The sequence below is a fragment of the Rhinoraja longicauda genome, chromosome 14 (genome assembly GCF_053455715.1).
Source record: "Rhinoraja longicauda isolate Sanriku21f chromosome 14, sRhiLon1.1, whole genome shotgun sequence".
Lineage (NCBI taxonomy): Eukaryota > Metazoa > Chordata > Chondrichthyes > Rajiformes > Arhynchobatidae > Rhinoraja > Rhinoraja longicauda.
Genome location: NC_135966.1, coordinates 33,308,314 through 33,314,859, shown reverse-complemented (window position 1 = coordinate 33,314,859; position 6,546 = coordinate 33,308,314).

The following is a 6,546-nucleotide window of genomic DNA, read 5'->3' as shown; positions in this document are numbered from 1 at the left end:
TTTCCTCCCACATACCAAACCCCTATGGGTTTGTAGATTAATTGTCCCTCTGTAAATTGCCCCTAGTGTGTAGGGGGTGGATGAGAAAATGGGATAACACAGAACTAGTGTGAGCGGGTGATCGATATTCAGTGTGGACTTGGTGGGCCGAAGGGCCTGTTTCTATGCCACATCTCATAACTAATGAAAATGGTGTGTGTGCGAGCGTGTTTGAGTGAGAGTGAGAGTGAGTAAGTGGGATAACATAGAACTTTCTTCTAAACACGTGCAGGTTTGTAGGTTAATTGGCATCTGTAAATTGTCTGTAATTGTCCCTAGTGTGCAGAATAGAACTAGTGTAAGGGGTAATCGATGGTCGACATGGACTCAGTGGGCTGAAGGGCCTGTTTCCATGCTATATTTCTAAACTAAAAATAAATTGCCTCTGAAAATTAGATTGGGAAATCTTATAAGGTTAAAGGCTATGTTCGATATTGGCCAGCGATTCTCTTTTTTTCCCCTTTAGGTGCTTTGGTCTCATTAATAAATCAATAATATCTTAATCTCTAATTGGAACTGACACAGTACAATTCACAAAGCCCAGTGACAGAAATAGTGACCTTTTTATTGTGATCGGAATGAATGCTGCCTCAGTGAACATCTTCAAGCTTTTTAGCTCCCGATGGAATAATAAAATGGTCACATCAAGATACATAACCTCAAAAATCATCGACCATGCCCGTATCAACTTTACATTGGAAAAGACAAATTATAGATTTTAAATATTCCACAATATTCTTTTATATACTACTAGACCGATTGGACCCGTTGGGCCCAAACCTCTCCTGCATTGGTTCAGCCCCTTCTCCCCCCCCCCCACTCATCCACTCCATCCCCCCTTATCCGCCCCTCCTCCCCTCAGTCACTTACCCACTCCATCCTCCCTCAACTTCTCCTGCATTGGTCTAGCACCCTCCCCCACTCCATCCCCCCTTCCTCCCCTCCCCCCCCACTCCATCCCTTCTGAACCCCCCTCCCCCCACTCCATCCCCCCCCTCCTGCTCTCACCCACTCCATCCCTCCTCAACCCCCTTAAGTCCCCATTCGCCCCCCTCACCTCAGCCACTTACCCACTCCACCCCCCCTCACGTGACCGGAAGCGAGCTGCCGTTTGCACCATCGCAAAGTTGAAATATCGTAGGTCGAAGCATCGTAAGTGGAAGCCTCGTACGTCAGGGAGCATCTGTATTAGATCAATGGGCCCCAACTGCGCACGCGCGGACTGACGTCGAAAACGCAGCTCGTCCTCCCGGTGGGGGGGGGGGGTGCTCATTGGCTCAGCAGCTCCCCCTCCCCCTCATTGGCCGTCACTCCCATTACACTGGCGGGTCCCATTGTGACGTCGAACGCTGAAGATGGCCAGGGTACGTTGAAAAGGTAATTTTTAATCTTTAAAATGTCTATAACTTTAAATCTATAAGACCAATTTGAATGAAACTTGGGTACTAAAGATCCCAGGACAATGGTGAGTAAGGTGGGCCTAAAATTGTCGCGCTATCGTGTGATGGGGGCACAAAGATAAGGCATGAACATATGGGGGGAACAAACAACCCGACAGTTTTAGTAATATATAGATTCTTTAAGCTTTGAGTATTGTATGCAGAGCGCTATAGATATGCTAATTTGACTATAATTTTTAAAAACATACATACAAAGTGTTGGAATAATTCAACAGGTCAGGCAGCATCACTGGAAAACATGAATAGATGTTTTAGGTGGTGAAAACGAGAGTCTAAAGAAGGGTACCGACCCGAAATATCACATATCCATGTTTTCCAAGTTACTCCAACACTTTGTCTCCATTTTTTTTGTAAACCTGCATCTGCAGTTCCCTGTATCTCCATCATCTATCCATGTTGTCCCGAGATGCTGCCTGATCCACTGGGTTACTCCAGCCTTTTGTGTCTATCTATTGATAATCCTCTGATAGATTTGTGGCTGCTGGTGTAATTTTTCCCCTGCAGCTACCAGGTCTGACAACAGGGCATGAATCTATCATTCACACTGACAATTAACCGCCTCTCTAGATGACTGCTGCAGCAGTCTGTGGTCCCAAGGGTTGTCCTCTTACCAGCAGAGCTGTGCGTTATGTAACTAATATCCAATCACCCGGTACTCCAGTCTGATTAGTTTCTTGCAGCAAAGACAATCCTTTCTGTTGTGACAGAGGGCTTTTTGTTTTAACAATCAGAGTGAAGGCGGCACAGTGGTGCAGCGGGTAGAGCTGCTGCCTTACAGCGCCAGAGATCTGGGTTTGATCCTGACTACAGATATTTACTGAGTTTGTTCATTCTCCCTGTGACTGCGCGGGTTTTCTCCAGGTGCTCCGGTTTCCTCCTACATTCCAAAGAAGACGTGCGGCTTTTTAAGTTAATTGACTTCTGACAATTGTCCCTAATGTGGTGGATAGAATGAGTGCATGGATCAGTGCATGAGTCAGCACGGATTCGGTGGGCCGAAGGGCCTGTTTCCAAGTTGTATCTCTAAAACTAAAAATCCTAGTTTTTCTGTTTATAAATTGCTATATACCATGCCTTATAAAAATGAATGTTGTTATATATTATGTCATAGCACACACTAAGGGTTCGACCCAAAACATCGCCTATCCATTCCCTCCCCAGATACTGCCTGACCTGCTGAGTTTATCCAGCACTTTGGGTCCTTTTAGTTGTGATTGTCTTGACATCATGTTCACCACCCACATTGAGGGCTGAAGGGCCTGTTCTTGTGCTGTATAATAAACATCTCCACATTACAGGAGTGGAAGAATTGGCAGACTAAAGGCATATTACAGTAGATAAATCACCAGCACAGTAGCGAAATGGTAGAGTTGCTGCCCTACCGTGCCAGAGACCCGGATTCAATCCTGACTGCGGATGCTGTCTGTACAAAGTTTGTACGTTCTCCCCGTGACTGCGTGGGTTTTCTCCGGGTGCTCCGGCATCCTCCCGCACTCCAAAGACGTAATGGTTTGTAGGTTAATTGGTTTCGGTAAAAAAAACGTAAATTGTCCCTAGTGTGTACGATAGTGTTCATGTACGGGGTGATCGCGGTCTCGGTGGGCCGAAGGGCCGGTTTCTGTGCTGTATCTCTAAAGTCTAAAGACTTGATCAAGTGCATGCAAGGACATTGTGGGAACAGGACAATAAATTACAGCCTCCCGAGCACAGATATTTCTATCATCTACAGACACAGGCGAGAAACCAGAAGACTGAAGGGTGATTCATGTTGTGTCTTTATTTCAGAAGCGCTTCAACGCAAGCCTGGAACTACAAGACGGTGAGCCTAACATCAGTGGTAGTAAAGTTACTGGAGGGGATTCAGAAAGGTAGTGTCTATCTACAATTGAAAAGGAAAGGATTGATTCGGGATAGTCAGTCACGGCTTTGTGTTTGACAAGTTCATGCCTCACAAATTTGATCTGCGGCTTTTGAAGAGTTGACCAAGAGTTCTGATAAGGGCAGTAGACGTTAGTAAGGATTTTATTTATTTATTGTCAATTTGTGAACTCTTCTATTTTTAAATGCAGGAACTACAGAAAGTCATAGAGTCTCATAGTTGATGGGTGGCACAGTGGTAGTTGCTGCCTCACAGTGCCAGAGATCCGGGTTCGATCCAAACTACGGGTGCTGTCTGTATGGAGATTGTATGTTCTCCCTGTGACTGCATTGGTTTTCTCCGGTTTCCTCCCACTCTCCAAAGACATGCAGGTTTGTAAGTTAATTGGCCCCAGTGTGTGGAATTCAACTAGTGTATGGGTGATGGTTGGTCAGCGCGGACTCAATGAGTTGAAGGGCCTGTTTCCACGCTGTATCTCGAAACTAAACTCTAAATTAAACTAAATTCTTGCCTTTTATTTATTATCAATACTCACTTTCAGAATTAAAAAAATATATCTTAAAAAAGTCAGTCATTCAGCACAGAAATAGGCCCTTCACCCCAACTCATCCATGCCAACCAAGATGTCCCATCTAAGCTAGTCACATTTCCCTGCATTTGGCTCATATCCATCAAATCCTTTTCTATCCATGTACCTGATATAGAGCCATAGTCATACAGCACAGGAACAATTTATGCAGCACAGAAGGTCATGCTATCTTACTCCAGTCTGAAGAAGGGACCAGACGCAAACATCACCTGTGTTCACCAGGGATGCTGCCTGATCCAGAGTTACTCCAGCACTTTGTGTTTTATTGCTCAAGATTCCAGCATCTGCAGTTCCTTGACCCTAAGTCTTACTATCTGTTTTTATATTACAAACAAACTTTATCTCCTTGAATTTTCCCTTCCACTTTGTCAAATCACAACTGGCTGACTCAACCTGTTAAAAGGATCTGAAACAGAAGTCCTAGGTAAACATAAACAAATTTCCTACTGCATCCCCAACACTACAATATCAGCTGCATTTGACTGGCTTCTAAATATTCTGGGAGATGTCCCCAAAAAAATACTATCGGAATTTCAAACAGAGAGGGAGAAAACTGATAGAGGATTTTCAATGAGTGAAAAGGCATAGGCAATGTTAGCATTAATTTTGAGAGGACTAGAATATAAAAGCAGGCATGTAATGCTAAGGCTTTATAAGCCACTGGTCAGATAGCATAGAGAGAATAGTGAGCAGTTTTTGGCCCCATTGGATTTACAAGGATGTTACCAGGACTCGAGGGCCTGAGCTATAGGGAGTGGTTAAGGAGGCTAGAACTCTATTCCCTGGAGTGCAGGAGGATGAGGGGTGATCTTGTGGAGGTGTATAAGATCTGTGCTGTATGGCTCTAACTAATTGTCAAAATATAGTTTTCTGTTTTAAGGCTGGCAATTGTGATTTGTAATGTTCTGTGCTAAACGGGTGGGAAAAGCAGATTTAAAATTGCTTTCAAAAGGGAGCTAGATGAGTTTGCAGATGACACTAAGTGGGTGATATTGTAGATTGTGAAGATGGTTGTGAAAAATGACAGCAGGATCTTGATCGGTTGGGCTGAGGAATAGTTAAGGGAGTTTGATACAGAGAAATGTGCGAGGTGTTGCAGTTTGGAATGTCTAACCTGGGCAAGACCTGCACAGTGAATGGCTCTTGGGAGTGTTGAGGGGCAGAGGGATCTAGCTAGCAGTGTAGGTAGGTACATAGTTCCTTGAAAGTGGCTGTGGGTAATCTTTCATTTCACTGCGCATTTATGCGTATGTGACACATAAAATTGACTATATTGACTATTGAGGTATGTAGGGTGGTCTAGAAGGCTTTTGGCACATTGGCCTACGTCAGTCAGAGTATAGAGTATAAAAGTTGGGAGGTCATATTAGAATTGTACAAGTGATTGGTGAGGCCACATTTTAGAGTATTGTGTTCAGTGTTGGTCGTCTTATTAAATGAAAGATGTTATTAAGCTGGAAAGGGTAAAGAAAAGATTTACGAGGATGTTACCAGGACTCAATAGACAGTAGACAATAGGTGCAGGAGTAGGCCATTCGGCCCCTCGAGCCAGCACCGCCATTCAATGTGATCATGGCTGATCATTCTCAATCAGTACCCCGTTCCTGCTTTATCCCCATACCCCCTGACTCCGCTATCCTTAAGAGCTCTATCTAGCTCTCTCTTGAATGTATTCAGAGAATTGGCCTCCACTGCCCTCTGAGGCAGAGAATTCCACAGATTCACAACTCTCTGACTAAAAAAGTTTTTCCTCATCTCTGTTCTAAATGGCCTACCCCTTATTCTTAAACTGTGGCCCCTGGTTCTGGACTCCCCCAACATTGGGAACATGTTTCCTGCCTCTAACATGTCCAACCCCTTAATAATCTTATACGTTTCGATAAGATCCCCTCTCATCCTTCTAAATTCCAGTGTATACAAACCTAGTCGCTCCAGTCTTTCAACATATGACAGTCCCGCCATTCCGGGAATTTACCTAGTAAACCTACGCTGCACGCCCTCAATAGCAAGAATATCCTTCCTCAAATTTGGAGACCAAAACTGCACACAGTACTCCAGGTGCGGTCTCACTAGGGCCCTGTACAACTGCAGAAGGACCTCTTTGCTCCTATACTCAACTCCTCTTGTTATGAAGGCCAACATTCCATTGGCTTTCTTCACTGCCTGCTGTACCTGCATGCTTCCTTTCAGTGACTGATGCACTAAGACACCCAGATCACGTTGTACGTCCCCTTTTCCTAACTTGACACCATTCAAATAATAATCTGCCTTCCTATTCTTACCACCAAAGTGGATAACCTCACACTTATCTACATTAAACTGCATCTGCCATGCATCCGCCTACTAACACAACCTGTCCAAGTCACCCTGCAACCTCATAGCATCTTCCTCACAGTTCACACTGCCACCTAGCTTTGTATCATCGGCAAATTTGCTAATGGTACTTTTAATCCCTTCATCCAAGTCATTGATGTATATTGTAAATAGCTGCGGTCCCAACACCGAGCCTTGCGGTACCCCACTAGTCACTGCCTGCCATTCCGAAAGGGACCCATTTATCCCCACTCGAGGGCCTGAGC